This window comes from Pleurodeles waltl, chromosome 9, assembly GCF_031143425.1.
Source record: "Pleurodeles waltl isolate 20211129_DDA chromosome 9, aPleWal1.hap1.20221129, whole genome shotgun sequence".
Classification (NCBI taxonomy): Eukaryota; Metazoa; Chordata; class Amphibia; order Caudata; family Salamandridae; genus Pleurodeles; species Pleurodeles waltl.
Window position 1 is genome coordinate 17,653,336 of NC_090448.1, and position 16,343 is coordinate 17,669,678.

A 16,343-nucleotide genomic window follows, 5' to 3' on the forward strand; every position below is an offset into this window, starting at 1 on the left:
ACGCTCCTCTATGGATGCAGCAGATACAGCTGCAAGAACAATAAATACCGCGGTAACCATAAGGAGGCACGCATGGTTGCGCATATCCGGGTTTAAACCCGAGATACAACAGGCAGTGCTCAATATGCCGTTCAATGAACAACAATTGTTTGGACCTGATGTGGACACGGCAATTGAGAAATTGAAAAAGGACACTGACACAGCCAAGGCCATGGGCGCACTCTATTCCCCGCAGGGCAGAGGCACTTTTGGCACATTTCGCAGAACACCCTTCAGAGGGGGGTTTCGGGGTCAAGCCACACAAGCCAGCACCTCACAATCAACACCGTCTACCTACCAGGGACAGTACCAAAGGGGAGGCTTTCGGGGCCAGTACAGAGGGGGACAATTCCCTAGAAACCGGGGAAAATTTCAAGGTCCCAAAACCCCTACAACCAAACAGTGACTCACAAGTCACTCAACCCCTTCACACAACACCAGTGGGGGGAAGACTAAGCCAATTTTACAAAGATTGGGAGGAGATAACAACAGACACTTGGGTCTTAGCAATTATCCAACATGGTTATTACATAGAATTTCTCCAAATCCCTCCAAATGTCCCACCAAAAACACAAAACATGTCAAAACAGCATTTAGACCTTCTGGAATTAGAAGTTCAGGCATTACTGCAAAAGGACGCAATAGAACTTGTACCACGTACACAAAGGAACACAGGAGTTTACTCACTGTACTTTCTAATACCAAAAAAAGACAAAACACTGAGACCAATCTTAGATCTCAGAACACTAAACATCTACATCAAATCGGAACACTTTCACATGGTCACGCTACAAGACGTATTACCACTGCTAAAACAACAAGACTATATGACATCCTTAGATCTAAAGGACGCGTATTTCCACATACCGATACATCCCTTGCACAGTGTAGGAAGTTGGCTCTGTATGTGCTATTTCAAAGTAAGGAATAGCATGCACAGAGTCCAAGGGTTCCCCTTAGAGGTAAAATAGTGGTAAAAATAGATAATACTAATGCTCTATTTTGTGGTAGTGTGGTCGAGCAGTAGGCTTATCCAAGGAGTAGTGTTAAGCATTTGTTGCACATACACATAGACAATAAATGAGGTACACACACTCAGAGACAAATCCAGCCAATAGGTTTTTATATAGAAAAATATCTTTTCTTAGTTTATTTTAAGAACCACAGGTTCAAATTCTACATGTAATATCTCATTCGAAAGGTATTGCAGGTAAGTACTTTAGGAACTTCAAATCATCAAAATTGCATGTATACTTTTCAAGTTATTGACAAATAGCTGTTTTAAAAGTGGACACTTAGTGCAATTTTCACAGTTCCTAGGGGAGGTAAGTATTTGTTAGTTTTACCAGGTAAGTAAGACACTTACAGGGCTTAGTTCTTGGTCCAAGGTAGCCCACCGTTGGGGGTTCAGAGCAACCCCAAAGTCACCACACCAGCAGCTCAGGGCCGGTCAGGTGCAGAGTTCAAAGTGGTGCCCAAAACGCATAGGCTAGAATGGAGAGAAGGGGGTGCCCCGGTTCCGGTCTGCTTGCAGGTAAGTACCCGCGTCTTCGGAGGGCAGACCAGGGGGGTTTTGTAGGGCACCGGGGGGGACACAAGCCCACACAGAAATTTCACCCTCAGCAGCGCGGGGGCGGCCGGGTGCAGTGTAGAAACAGGCGTCGGGTTCGCAATGTTAGTCTATGAGAGATCTCGGGATCTCTTCAGCGCTGCAGGCAGGCAAGGGGGGGATTCCTCGGGGAAACCTCCTCTTGGGCAAGGGAGAGGGACTCCTGGGGGTCACTTCTCCAGTGAAAGTCCGGTCCTTCAGGTCCTGGGGGCTGCGGGTGCAGGGTCTCTCCCAGGCGTCGGGACTTTAGGTTCAAAGAGTCGCGGTCAGGGGAAGCCTCGGGATTCCCTCTGCAGGCGGCGCTGTGGGGGCTCAGGGGGGACAGGTTTTGGTACTCACAGTCTTAGAGTAGTCCTGGGGTCCCTCCTGAGGTGTTGGATCGCCACCAGCCGAGTCGGGGTCGCCGGGTGCAGTGTTGCAAGTCTCACGCTTCTTGCGGGGAGCTTGCAGGGTTCTTTAAAGCTGCTGGAAACAAAGTTGCAGCTTTTCTTGGAGCAGGTCCGCTGTCCTCGGGAGTTTCTTGTCTTTTCGAAGCAGGGGCAGTCCTCAGAGGATGTCGAGGTCGCTTGTCCCTTCGGAAGGCGTCGCTGGAGCAGGATCTTTGGAAGGCAGGAGACAGGCCGGTGAGTTTCTGGAGCCAAGGCAGTTGTCGTCTTCTGGTCTTCCGCTGCAGGGGTTTTCAGCTGGGCAGTCCTTCTTCTTGTTGCAGGAATCTACTTTTCTAGGGTTCAGGGTAGCCCTTAAATACTAAATTTAAGGGCGTGTTTAGGTCTGGGGGGTTAGTAGCCAATGGCTACTAGCCCTGAGGGTGGGTACACCCTCTTTGTGCCTCCTCCCAAGGGGAGGGGGACACAATCCTAACCCTATTGGGGGAATCCTCCATCTGCAAGATGGAGGATTTCTAAAAGTTAGAGTCACCTCAGCTCAGGACACCTTAGGGGCTGTCCTGACTGGCCAGTGACTCCTCCTTGTTTTTCTCATTATTTTCTCCGGCCTTGCCGCCAAAAGTGGGGCCTGGCCGGAGGGGGCGGGCAACTCCACTAGCTGGAGTGTCCTGCTGGGTTGGCACAAAGGAGGTGAGCCTTTGAGGCTCACCGCCAGGTGTGACAATTCCTGCCTGGGGGAGGTGTTAGCATCTCCACCCAGTGCAGGCTTTGTTACTGGCCTCAGAGTGACAAAGGCACTCTCCCCATGGGGCCAGCAACATGTCTCGGTTTGTGGCAGGCTGCTAAAACTAGTCAGCCTACACAGATAGTCGGTTAAGTTTCAGGGGGCACCTCTAAGGTGCCCTCTGTGGTGTATTTTACAATAAAATGTACACTGGCATCAGTGTGCATTTATTGTGCTGAGAAGTTTGATACCAAACTTCCCAGTTTTCAGTGTAGCCATTATGGTGCTGTGGAGTTCGTGTAAAACAGACTCCCAGACCATATACTCTTATGGCTACCCTGCACTTACAATGTCTAAGGTTTTGCTTAGACACTGTAGGGGCACAGTGCTCATGCACTGGTACCCTCACCTATGGTATAGTGCACCCTGCCTTAGGGCTGTAAGGCCTGCTAGAGGGGTGTCTTACCTATACTGCATAGGCAGTGAGAGGCTGGCATGGCACCCTGAGGGGAGTGCCATGTCGACTTACTCATTTTGTTCTCACCAGCACACACAGGCTTGTAAGCAGTGTGTCTGTGCTGAGTGAGGGGTCTCGAGGGTGGCATAATACATGCTACAGCCCCTAGAGACCTTCCCTGGCATCAGGGCCCTTGGTACCAGAGGTACCAGTTACAAGGGACTTATCTGAATGCCAGGGTGTGCCAATTGTGGAAACAATGGTACATTTTAGGTGAAAGAACACTGGTGCTGGGGCCTGGTTAGCAGGGTCCTAGCACACTTCTCAGTCAAGTCAGCATCAGTATCAGGCAAAAAGTGGGGGGTAACTGCAACAGGGATCCATTTCTTTACACAAGCCCCCCCCAGCCCACAGGCCAGGAGACTCAGCCAACGCTGGAAGAGTCTTCCTAGTCTGTCAGGCGAGGAAGAGTAGAGGAAATGGCTGGTTTGTTGCAGGGCCTACTCTGCCTTACATCCTCCTGTTCAGGTCATTCCCTCTGGAGAACTGACCCACTTCCACAGTGATAGGACCTAGTCTGAACTGCCTCTTGTCTGTGCTTTTTATGTCTTCACCCATTCTTTCTATTTTGAGGTCAGAGGTATCCACCTCTGCTAATCTTATCTTAGCCAGGGTCACCCCTAGCTTACCCAAAGAGGTTACCCAGAGCTGGAGTAACCCCACCATGACCAACAGGGTCAGGGGGCCTAACTTGTTAGTTGGCATGGGGTCAGACCACCATGCCAAGGATAGTGCAGCCATAAAGGCTAACACCCAGCAGAGGCCACTGACAGCTGTCAGTGCCCAGAACCACACCTTTAGCTCTTCACCTACAAGGGAAGGGGCTAAGTTACAGGCTTCGTTGGGTTCAGGGTGCCTGTCTGCTGTATTAGAGTGGGGGGTTACCACATCTTGTAGTAAACACCCTTCTTCCACTCTTTCTTCTGTTAGCTGAGGAGCCACCCACTCAGGCTTAACAGTTGCCTGACTAGCCAGGACTTCTTGTGGGTCAGGTTGGACTTTATCAGAGCCATTTTTGGAGTTCTCCCCTACTGGAGCAGAATCTCCTTGGCTTGCTGGAACCTTGGCTAAAGGTTGTCCACCTTTCCTACTCTGTTTTCTTTTCTTCTTCTTCTGGGGCCTGCTTGCATTTACTGCAGAGGCAGGACTTCCAGAATCCTTGGGAGAGGACTGGCACTGGACCAGTTCCTCTCTTGAGCTCTGACTAATCTCTGGGTAGTCATTTCCAAGGAGACAATCAAGGGGGAGGTCTGTACTGACTACTACCCTTCTCCAGCTAAGAGTGCCACCCACTTCTATGGGCACTAAAGCCACAGGCCTCTTAGTGACCCTGTCTAGGCTAACTCTTACCCTGGCAGTCTCACCTGGGATGTACTGGTTTGAGAGCACCAGCCTGTCATGCACAATAGTGTGACTGGCACAAGTGTCTCTCAGGGCAGTGGTTGGGATTCCATTCACCAGTAGGTGGTGGAAGTGTCTACTTCCCTCTGGAATCTCCAACTCACCTGTTGGGCCCTGTTTCCAGTTGAAGGCTAGGAAGACCTCCTCATCTGAGGAGTCATCTCCCATGGCTACACTGGTTACCCCTGGAATTTTGTTCTGAGGTTGGTTTTTGGGACAAGAAGTGTCCTTGGTGTGGTGCCCAGACTGTTTACAGTTGTGGCACCATGCCTTAGTGGCATCCCAGTTCTTACCCTGGTACCCACCTTTGTTTTGGGTTGTGTCTTGGGGCCCACCCACCTGTTCTGGTTTTTGGGGGCCTACAGAGGACTCTGTTTCTTGGTTTCTAGTGTTACCCACTTTCTCCTGGGGAGTTTTTGTAACCCCTTTCTTTTGGTCACCCCCAGTGGAAGTTTTGGTTACCCTAGTCTTGACCCAGTGGTCTGCCTTCTTTCCCAATTCTTGGGGAGAAATTGGACCTAGGTCTACCAGATACTGATGCAACTTTTCATTGAAGCAGTTACTTAAGATGTGTTCTTTCATAAACAAATTATAAAGCCCAACATAGTCACACACTTCATTTCCAGTTAACCAACCATCTAGTGTTTTCACTGAGTAGTCTACAAAATCAACCCAGGTCTGGCTCGAGGATTTTTGAGCCCCCCTGAATCTAATTCTATACTCCTCAGTGGAGAATCCAAAGCCCTCAATCAGGGTACCCTTCATGAGGTCATAAGATTCTGCATCTTTTCCAGAGAGTGTGAGGAGTCTATCCCTACACTTTCCAGTGAACATTTCCCAAAGGAGAGCACCCCAGTGAGATCTGTTTACTTTTCTGGTTACACAAGCCCTCTCAAAAGCTGTGAACCATTTGGTGATGTCATCACCATCTTCATATTTTGTTACAATCCCTTTGGGGATTTTTAGGATGTCAGGAGAATCTCTGACCCTATTTAAGTTGCTGCCACCATCGATGGGACCTAGGCCCATCTCTTTTCTTTCCCTTTCTATGGCTAGGAGCTGCTTTTCCAAAGCCAATCTTTTGACCATCCTGGCTAACAGGGGGTCATCTTCACTGGAGTTATCCTCAGTGATTTCAGAGGTGTTGGTCTCTCCTGTGAGGGAACCAGCATCTCTGACTATTATTTTTGGAGTCAGGGTTTGAGGGACCCTGTTCTCCCTAGATAGGACTGGTAGGGGGGAATTTTCCTCCTGGTCACTATCCTCTTCCTCTGAGTTGCCACCCTCAGAGGGGTTGGCCTTTTCAAACTCTGCCAAAAGCTCCTGGAGCTGTATTTTGGTAGGTTTGGGGCCCATTGTTATTTTCTTTATTTTACAGAGTGACCTTAGCTCCCTCATCTTAAGATGGAGGTAAGGTGTGGTGTCGAGTTCCACCACAGTCACATCTGTGCTAGACATTTTGCTTCTAAAAGTTGGAATACTTTTTAAGAATCTACAACTGGTTCTAGAATCTAATTCAAACTTTTACAAACTTTTAAACTCTAAAAGAAATGCTAAACAGGATCTAACACAAGGCCCTAGCAGGTCTTTTAAGAATTTAGAAAACTTTTCAAATTGCAAAAATCAATTTCTAATGACAATTTTGGAATTTGTCGTGTGATCAGGTATTGGCTGAGTAGTCCAGCAAATGCAAAGTCTTGTACCCCACCGCTGATCCACCAATGTAGGAAGTTGGCTCTGTATGTGCTATTTCAAAGTAAGGAATAGCATGCACAGAGTCCAAGGGTTCCCCTTAGAGGTAAAATAGTGGTAAAAATAGATAATACTAATGCTCTATTTTGTGGTAGTGTGGTCGAGCAGTAGGCTTATCCAAGGAGTAGTGTTAAGCATTTGTTGCACATACACATAGACAATAAATGAGGTACACACACTCAGAGACAAATCCAGCCAATAGGTTTTTATATAGAAAAATATCTTTTCTTAGTTTATTTTAAGAACCACAGGTTCAAATTCTACATGTAATATCTCATTCGAAAGGTATTGCAGGTAAGTACTTTAGGAACTTCAAATCATCAAAATTGCATGTATACTTTTCAAGTTATTGACAAATAGCTGTTTTAAAAGTGGACACTTAGTGCAATTTTCACAGTTCCTAGGGGAGGTAAGTTTTTGTTAGTTTTACCAGGTAAGTAAGACACTTACAGGGCTTAGTTCTTGGTCCAAGGTAGCCCACCGTTGGGGGTTCAGAGCAACCCCAAAGTCACCACACCAGCAGCTCAGGGCCGGTCAGGTGCAGAGTTCAAAGTGGTGCCCAAAACGCATAGGCTAGAATGGAGAGAAGGGGGTGCCCCGGTTCCGGTCTGCTTGCAGGTAAGTACCCGCGTCTTCGGAGGGCAGACCAGGGGGGTTTTGTAGGGCACCGGGGGGGACACAAGCCCACACAGAAATTTCACCCTCAGCAGCGCGGGGGCGGCCGGGTGCAGTGTAGAAACAGGCGTCGGGTTCGCAATGTTAGTCTATGAGAGATCTCGGGATCTCTTCAGCGCTGCAGGCAGGCAAGGGGGGGATTCCTCGGGGAAACCTCCTCTTGGGCAAGGGAGAGGGACTCCTGGGGGTCACTTCTCCAGTGAAAGTCCGGTCCTTCAGGTCCTGGGGGCTGCGGGTGCAGGGTCTCTCCCAGGCGTCGGGACTTTAGGTTCAAAGAGTCGCGGTCAGGGGAAGCCTCGGGATTCCCTCTGCAGGCGGCGCTGTGGGGGCTCAGGGGGGACAGGTTTTGGTACTCACAGTCTTAGAGTAGTCCTGGGGTCCCTCCTGAGGTGTTGGATCGCCACCAGCCGAGTCGGGGTCGCCGGGTGCAGTGTTGCAAGTCTCACGCTTCTTGCGGGGAGCTTGCAGGGTTCTTTAAAGCTGCTGGAAACAAAGTTGCAGCTTTTCTTGGAGCAGGTCCGCTGTCCTCGGGAGTTTCTTGTCTTTTCGAAGCAGGGGCAGTCCTCAGAGGATGTCGAGGTCGCTTGTCCCTTCGGAAGGCGTCGCTGGAGCAGGATCTTTGGAAGGCAGGAGACAGGCCGGTGAGTTTCTGGAGCCAAGGCAGTTGTCGTCTTCTGGTCTTCCGCTGCAGGGGTTTTCAGCTGGGCAGTCCTTCTTCTTGTTGCAGGAATCTACTTTTCTAGGGTTCAGGGTAGCCCTTAAATACTAAATTTAAGGGCGTGTTTAGGTCTGGGGGGTTAGTAGCCAATGGCTACTAGCCCTGAGGGTGGGTACACCCTCTTTGTGCCTCCTCCCAAGGGGAGGGGGACACAATCCTAACCCTATTGGGGGAATCCTCCATCTGCAAGATGGAGGATTTCTAAAAGTTAGAGTCACCTCAGCTCAGGACACCTTAGGGGCTGTCCTGACTGGCCAGTGACTCCTCCTTGTTTTTCTCATTATTTTCTCCGGCCTTGCCGCCAAAAGTGGGGCCTGGCCGGAGGGGGCGGGCAACTCCACTAGCTGGAGTGTCCTGCTGGGTTGGCACAAAGGAGGTGAGCCTTTGAGGCTCACCGCCAGGTGTGACAATTCCTGCCTGGGGGAGGTGTTAGCATCTCCACCCAGTGCAGGCTTTGTTACTGGCCTCAGAGTGACAAAGGCACTCTCCCCATGGGGCCAGCAACATGTCTCGGTTTGTGGCAGGCTGCTAAAACTAGTCAGCCTACACAGATAGTCGGTTAAGTTTCAGGGGGCACCTCTAAGGTGCCCTCTGTGGTGTATTTTACAATAAAATGTACACTGGCATCAGTGTGCATTTATTGTGCTGAGAAGTTTGATACCAAACTTCCCAGTTTTCAGTGTAGCCATTATGGTGCTGTGGAGTTCGTGTAAAACAGACTCCCAGACCATATACTCTTATGGCTACCCTGCACTTACAATGTCTAAGGTTTTGCTTAGACACTGTAGGGGCACAGTGCTCATGCACTGGTACCCTCACCTATGGTATAGTGCACCCTGCCTTAGGGCTGTAAGGCCTGCTAGAGGGGTGTCTTACCTATACTGCATAGGCAGTGAGAGGCTGGCATGGCACCCTGAGGGGAGTGCCATGTCGACTTACTCATTTTGTTCTCACCAGCACACACAGGCTTGTAAGCAGTGTGTCTGTGCTGAGTGAGGGGTCTCGAGGGTGGCATAATACATGCTACAGCCCCTAGAGACCTTCCCTGGCATCAGGGCCCTTGGTACCAGAGGTACCAGTTACAAGGGACTTATCTGAATGCCAGGGTGTGCCAATTGTGGAAACAATGGTACATTTTAGGTGAAAGAACACTGGTGCTGGGGCCTGGTTAGCAGGGTCCTAGCACACTTCTCAGTCAAGTCAGCATCAGTATCAGGCAAAAAGTGGGGGGTAACTGCAACAGGGAGCCATTTCTTTACACACAGGAAATACCTAAGGTTCGTATTCAAGGGAATACATTACCAATTCAAAGTGTTGCCGTTCGGTATAACAACCGCACCAAGAGTATTTACAAAATGCCTAGCAGTAGTAGCTGCACATATCAGAAGGCAGCAAATACACGTGTTCCCCTACCTAGACGATTGGCTAATCAAAACCAACTCCCTAACAAAGTGTTCACACCACACAGAGTATGTCATACAAACCCTCTACAAACTCTGTTTCTCCATCAACTATGCAAAATCACACATTCTGCCGTGCAAAACACAGCAGTACTTAGGAGCGACAATCAACACAACAAAGGGGATAGCCACTCCAAGTCCACAAAGGGTTCAACATTTTTACAAGGTTATACAAGCCATGTATCCGACACAAAAAATACATGCAAAGATGGTATTAAAACTCCTAGGCATGATGTCTTCATGCATAGCCATTGTCCCAAACGCAAGACTGCACATGAGGCCCTTACAACAGTGCCTAGCATCGCAATGGTCACAGGCACAGGGTCACCTTCTATATCTGGTGTTGATAGACCGCCAAACATACATCTCGCTTCCATGGTGGAACAGTATAAATTTAAACAAAGGGCGGCCTTTCCAAGACCCAGTGCCACAATACGTGATAACAACAGATGCTTCCATGACAGGGTGGGGAGCACACCTCAATCAACACAGCATCCAAGGACAATGGGACGTACATCAAACGAAGTTGCATATAAATCACCTCGAGTTGTTAGCAGTATTCCTAGCGTTGAAAGCATTTCAACCCATCATAACCCACAAATACATTCTTGTCAAAACAGACAACATGACAACAATGTATTATCTAAACAAACAGGGGGGGAACACACTCGACACAGCTGTGCCTCCTGGCACAAAAGATATGGCAATGGGCGATTCACAACCACACTCGCATAATAGCACAGTTTATTCCAGGGATCCAGAATCAACTAGCAGACAACCTCTCTCGAGATCACCAACAAGTCCACGAATGGGAGATTCACCCCCAAATTCTAAACACTTACTTCCACATTTGGGGAACACCTCAAATAGACCTATTTGCAACAAAGGAGAACGCAAAATGCCAAAACTTCGCATCCAGGTACCCACACAGGCAGTCTCAAGGCAATGCTCTATGGATGAATTGGTCAGGGATATTTGCATACGCTTTTCCCCCCGGTCAAATCTCCTTCCATATCTAGTAAACAAATTGAGTCAAAACAAACTCAAACTCATACTAATAGCACCAACATGGGCAAGACAACCCTGGTACACAACACTACTAGACCTGTCAGTAGTACCCCATGTCAAGCTACCCAACAGGCCAGATCTGCTAACACAACACAAACAACAGATCAGGCATCCACACCCAGCATCGCTGAATCTAGCAATCTGGCTCCTGAAATCCTAGAATTCGGACATTTAAACCTCACCCAAGAATGTATGGAGGTCATAAAACAGGCTAGAAGGCCATCCACTAGACACTGCTATGCAAGTAAATGGAAAAGATTTGTTTGCTACTGCCATAGTAATCAAGTTCAACCATTACATGCATCTCCAAAGGATGTAGTAGGATACTTACTACATTTGCAGAAATCAAATCTGGCCTTCTCTTCCATAAAGATACACCTCGCAGCAATTTCTGCATACCTGCAGATTACCCATTCAACTTCACTATTTAGGATACCTGTCATTAAAGCGTTTATGGAAGGCCTAAAAAGATCTATACCACCAAGAACACCACCTGTTCCTTCATGGAACCTCAACATCGTCTTAACAAGACTCATGGGTCCACCTTTCGAACCCATGCATTCTTGCGAAATGCAATTCTTAACGTGGAAGGTTGCATTTCTCATTGCCATTACATCTCTAAGAAGAGTAAGCGAAATTCAAGCGTTTACTATACAGGAACCTTTTATTCAAATACACAAAAATAAGGTAGTTCTAAGAACCAATCCTAAATTTTTACCAAAAGTTATTTCACCGTTCCACTTAAATCAAACAGTAGAACTACCAGTGTTCTTTCCACAGCCAGACTCAGTAGCTGAAAGGGCACTACATACATTAGACATCAGAAGAGCACTAATGTACTACATTGACAGAACAAAACTAATTAGGAAAACAAAACAACTGTTTATTTCCTTTCAAAAACCTCATACAGGAAACCCAATATCAAAACAGGGTATAGCCAGATGGATAGTTAAGTGTATCCAAACCTGCTACCTTAAAGCAAACCGAGAGCTGCCCATTACACCAAAGGCACACTCAACCAGGAAGAAAGGCGCTACCATGGCCTTCCTAGGAAATATTCCAATGAACGAAATATGTAAGGCGGCCACATGGTCTACACCTCACACATTTACTAAGCACTACTGTGTAGACGTGCTATCCGCACAACAAGCCACAGTAGGTCAAGCCGTACTAAGAACTTTATTTCAAACTACTTCCACTCCTACAGGCTGAGCCACCGCTTTTGGGGAGATAACTGCTTACTAGTCTATGCACAACATGTGTATCTGCAGCAACAGATGCCATCGAACTGAAAATGTCACGTACCCAGTGTACATCTGTTCGTGGCATTAGTCGCTGCAGATTCACATGCGCCCACCCGCCTCCCCAGGAGCCTGTAGCCGTATGGAAGTAATCTTCAACATTTGTACATTTGTAAATATATTACTTAAACTTTATTTTGTACATACTTATTCATTCCATTGCATGGGCACTATTACTAACATACACAACTCCTACCTCACCCTCTGCGGGGAAAACAATCGAAGATGGAGTCGACACCCATGCGCAGTGGAAACACAGGAGGAGGAGTCCCTCGGTCTCGTGACTCGAAAAGACTTCTTCGAAGAAAAACAACTTGTAACACTCCGACCCAACACCAGACGGCGGACTATGCACAGCATGTGAATCTGCAGCGACTAATGCCACGAACAGATGTACACTGGGTAAGTGACATTTTCATTCCTTGCCAACTTCTGTAATTTCTTGGTAATTCATGAGTCCTAAATCTGCTCTAATGCCAGGACATATCATGGGTGCACTTTCTTGACTTTCTTCAAGAATTGGGTCCTTAATTAGGTCTGGCGTTCATGAAGATCGTTTTTTTTTTTTTAATTCCATCTCTATCTATATATCAGCTGGCTTCACTGAGTGAAAGCATTGTGCTCTTTCACAAGGAGCATATCGGCAAAAGAGTTTTGTTCAATGCCAGGAACTACTGAGGCAATGTGCTTTTTGCCACCCAAAAATATTTTTGCTTTACTCTAGTGTTACAATAGGGAGGTTCCGGTAGCTCCCACAACAAAGTTTTTTTTTTTTTACAGAAACTGTCAATACAAGACACACATTGACAAAACCAAAAGGCTGACTACCAAAGTTGAACTTTCTTATTTTCATGTTTCCCATAATCTTGAAACTGGTTACACCGACATTCCATTACAAATATTTTTGGATATACTAGCATGTATCAACTCATTTTACTAAATGATGCTTCAGAGAAATAGTACCTAAAATTTCACAGTAGTTTAGCAAAACATTTTTCTAGTCGCCCCCCCTTTTTAAAGCAAAGAATCCTCAATCTTGCTTTCAAGCTTCTGTAACTATTTGCATCTAATCCGGAACGTTTTGGGAGCATTAAATGTAGCCTCATATTGTAAACATTGCAAATGTGTGTTCATATTTTTACACTAACTATGGTCAGTAGTGCAGTCTGAGCTTACGTTTCCTTGGAGCGCTCACCCTAATAATAAAGGCTTTGCTCTAATGAACCATAAATACAAGTTTGAACAGCATTAATATATTGACACTAATATTACCTTTACTGTAGACAGTACCTTTCCCTGAACCATATTTTGGTGCTGTAAACTGGCAGCCAAAAGCTTTGTGCTGCAGCGGGTTGCACCTACTTGTCCCCGGGACCAAATAATCATAAAAACCTGTTGTCTTTGACCCGAATACAATATGTCCAGGGAATCCGCCTATAGGAATTCCACACCCCTGTTATCATGCCTCTTTCAGACTCCTCCTCACTCGGCTAATACGCTTTTGCCATTCCTCCAGCGAGACAGGTTACTGAAGAGGGCATATGTATTTCAAAACCTTGAATTTTCTTTTATTTGAACATCAGTTTTGTTTTTGGCTGACAGCGGTAAATAATAGCCTCTGTGACAGTAGCACGTATTTCTTGTTTCAGGCCCTGGCCCCAGTGTTTGTACTCCATTTCTTTGAGCTGCACCATGGTTGTTGTATCTACTGTTCCTTCAAGTCTTTCACTTTCTTCCTTAGGAAGGACTTGCTATCCGTTCTCCTCTCTCGAAAACCAGATAATCTGTAGACTTGCAGCTCATGAGTTTTCAGGCATTTCGGTGTGATTTTCGAAGTATTTAATCTCTTCTGTTGTGTTCTTTTAAGTACTCCGCTTTAGTTCTACTCCTGTCAATGAGTGGTCCTCTCTGTTAAGGATGCAAAATGGCAGCCATTTATTACGCAACTGCGGGATTTCTGGCGGTTTGTGATCTGCATTTCAGCAACAAAGCTTGTGCCTCTGGAGTCTCTAATCTCTGCACCTACTCAGCCCCTTGCTTGCTGTCATAATAGACCTGGCAGGTGTATGCAAACAGCAATACATTAAGTGTGCCTGCACAGCTAAAAGCAACACATTTAGGATGGCACAAAGGCACACGTCCAGCTTGCCCGTGTTGCCTCAACTGTGTCTAGAGGGTGAAAAGAGGACAGCTGGTCTCTCTCTGTCCTAGATCTCTACAAATTAATAATTCCATGGGACTCCAAAGGATGTGTTTACTTTCCCAGAAAGCTCTGCCTTCAGGAGAAAATGTTTTACTTTCTGCTTATACTGTGATTTGGAGGTACATGGAAGAGGCAGCGGTCATGGGGCTTGTCAGGTCCATTGCTTGAGTACTACCCTGTACAATTCTCATAACCCTGCCTATTGCCCTTCCACTTCCCCTCCTATCAATTTGCCTTTTTTGTTCACTTGTATTTGACTTGAGGCAAATTGAGCCTTGAGTTGATGGTCTTGGAAGGATTGGACGAGGCTCAAAGTGCATAAGGGAGACTTTGAAGATGCAGTTTAAGGTAAATAATAGATACCTATATAAAGCTGAACTGTGGTTTGTAAGGTGTTTGTTTTTTTTTTTTGGGCTGGCGAGGGAGGTAGTCTGCAAATGCAGATAAGTGTAAGTGCATGTAAATGTGGGGATCAGCCCAGGTGCTCGGCTTTTTTTAGTAGAGCCTGAGGAAGCTGATTGCCATCCACTTTTGGTTGGTCGGAGACAATGTCTTTGTACTGATTGGCCTGACATTCCAGTGAGGTGGATAAACTGGGTGCTTTTGGCACAGTTCCTGGTCCGCTGTAAGAAACGCGAGAACCCGGAGAGGGCAGAGGGGGCAAGAGAGCCAGCGGGAATAACGGAGGTGAAGAGGTTCAAGAGGAATGTACAAATGCTTAGAAGAATGTCGAGATTGACCAGCTCAAGCAGTCCTCTTGGACAGCGTAGACATTAGCAAAAGATGTGGCAATAACATCTACTGATCAAGTGGATAGAGGGCACGTACCGAGCGAAGTGGATGAATATAGGGAAAAATGTCTCTCGTTAACTGTCCACTCTGGTCCAAATCCAGTACAAAGACTAGATTAACGTGAAGCGATCAAGTGTACCCGAGGATCCTAAAACTGAGAGGAATGTCCACCATTGTCCTCACCATGTACAGATTTTCAGAATCCAAATGTAAACAAAAGCGTTCTGTTTACCTGTACCAGGGATCTGCATCTCGCAATGTGCCATAGGTTTCAAAGGGGACCTTTCTTGCACTGCAGAACTCTTGCATCCAAAGTTACAGGTAAGCTAACCAATCTCAGCCATTCAGGTATTTGAGGCATTTCTTAACGCATAAGCTGGCTTTCCTCAGTTCTTCACTTCTACATGTCTGTAGATGCAAGTGTGTTCTGTGCAAAACCATGTCTATTCAGTCCAGTAAACCTATTTTTCTGGGTCCACTTCCTGTCCTCCTTGCCTTTATTTAAAGCTTATTTCAGGAGGATAAGAGCATCCTTTTGAAGCCACGGTACGTTGCTTAGAATGCAACCGATTTCTGTGAAGCTCCTAGGAATGCTTCAATATTGAGGCTTATGCTTCCAGGAGGAGACCACATTTGAGCTCATCTGTTACATTGATTTCTTCAGGTGAGTTCTGTTTTGACACACACACATTTGACATCCCATCTCTGGTTTCCCTGCTGAAATTATGTGCCTCTCTTGGAAAGGTCACCACCTCACATCACTCCATCTTTAAATGACAAATGACGTAACAGTGCCATTCTAAATGTGCTTTTCTGATATTTGTCATTGGAACCCCCCATGTGAATGCCAGACATCTGCTCTACAGTCCACATTGATCTATTTGCCATCCCACCCTAGAAACCGTTGTTTTGGCTCCAGAATGTCTACGGTACGGACAAAGCAAATACTTTCTCATCTAAGGGGAAATCCACAGACTTCCCAAGTCTCTATCCACAGCGTTGCTCAGCTTGTCCTGTTACCAGCCCATGGTGGTTACACTCCCGACGGAGGCAGCTGGGTAGTGGCCTTTCCTGTTTTGACATGGAAAGTTGATGGTTTGTCAGAGTCCTCTCCTCTCTAGCTGTGTAACATTCTTCAGCTCTGCTTTCTAGGTTGTCTTTAGTAATATGTTGCCTAAATTATGAATTTCTTTCTGACCAGTCTCAATCTGTTCAGCACTTTACGGATCTTTGCGTTGGCAGAAGCTGAAAGAGTTGCATTGTCACTACTGGAGAAGACCCTGATTCTTTACATGTTTGCCATGTTTCTTATTTACTTTGTCTTTCAACTGTAACCGGTATCCAAAGGCCATCTGTACTGTTAAGTGGTGAGACTACTTGGTGCTGAAGACCTGTCTCCAACTAATTTGTAAGCTTTGATTGTAGAATTATTCTTTTGATTTGTAAACAATGGCTCTCTTCATTGGCTAAAGGTTTCAGATAAATTCTGTGCCTGAAATAGCCTTTGCCACTGATCATTAGGTTAGCTCTTTATACAGACTCCATATTTATACGTTTGAAAGTGTATAGGAAATTGTAGGTCCTGCAGCCTGTTTAGGGGAAGGTTGGGAAGACTCCATGAAATTAGGAACATCAAAAAAGAAGGCAATATGTGTCTGTGGCAGGTGAATGGCTTTGTAAGGAAGTACTTGTTAACAG

At 46.5% G+C, this 16,343-nt stretch overlaps 1 protein-coding gene across 4 annotated transcripts in view; it reads left to right on the forward strand.

Moving 5' to 3' along the window:
- The window catches only part of MTMR14 (myotubularin related protein 14), a 166,144-nt gene that overhangs the window by 67,167 nt on the left and 82,634 nt on the right, over positions 1-16,343 (forward strand). The window lies entirely within an intron of this gene.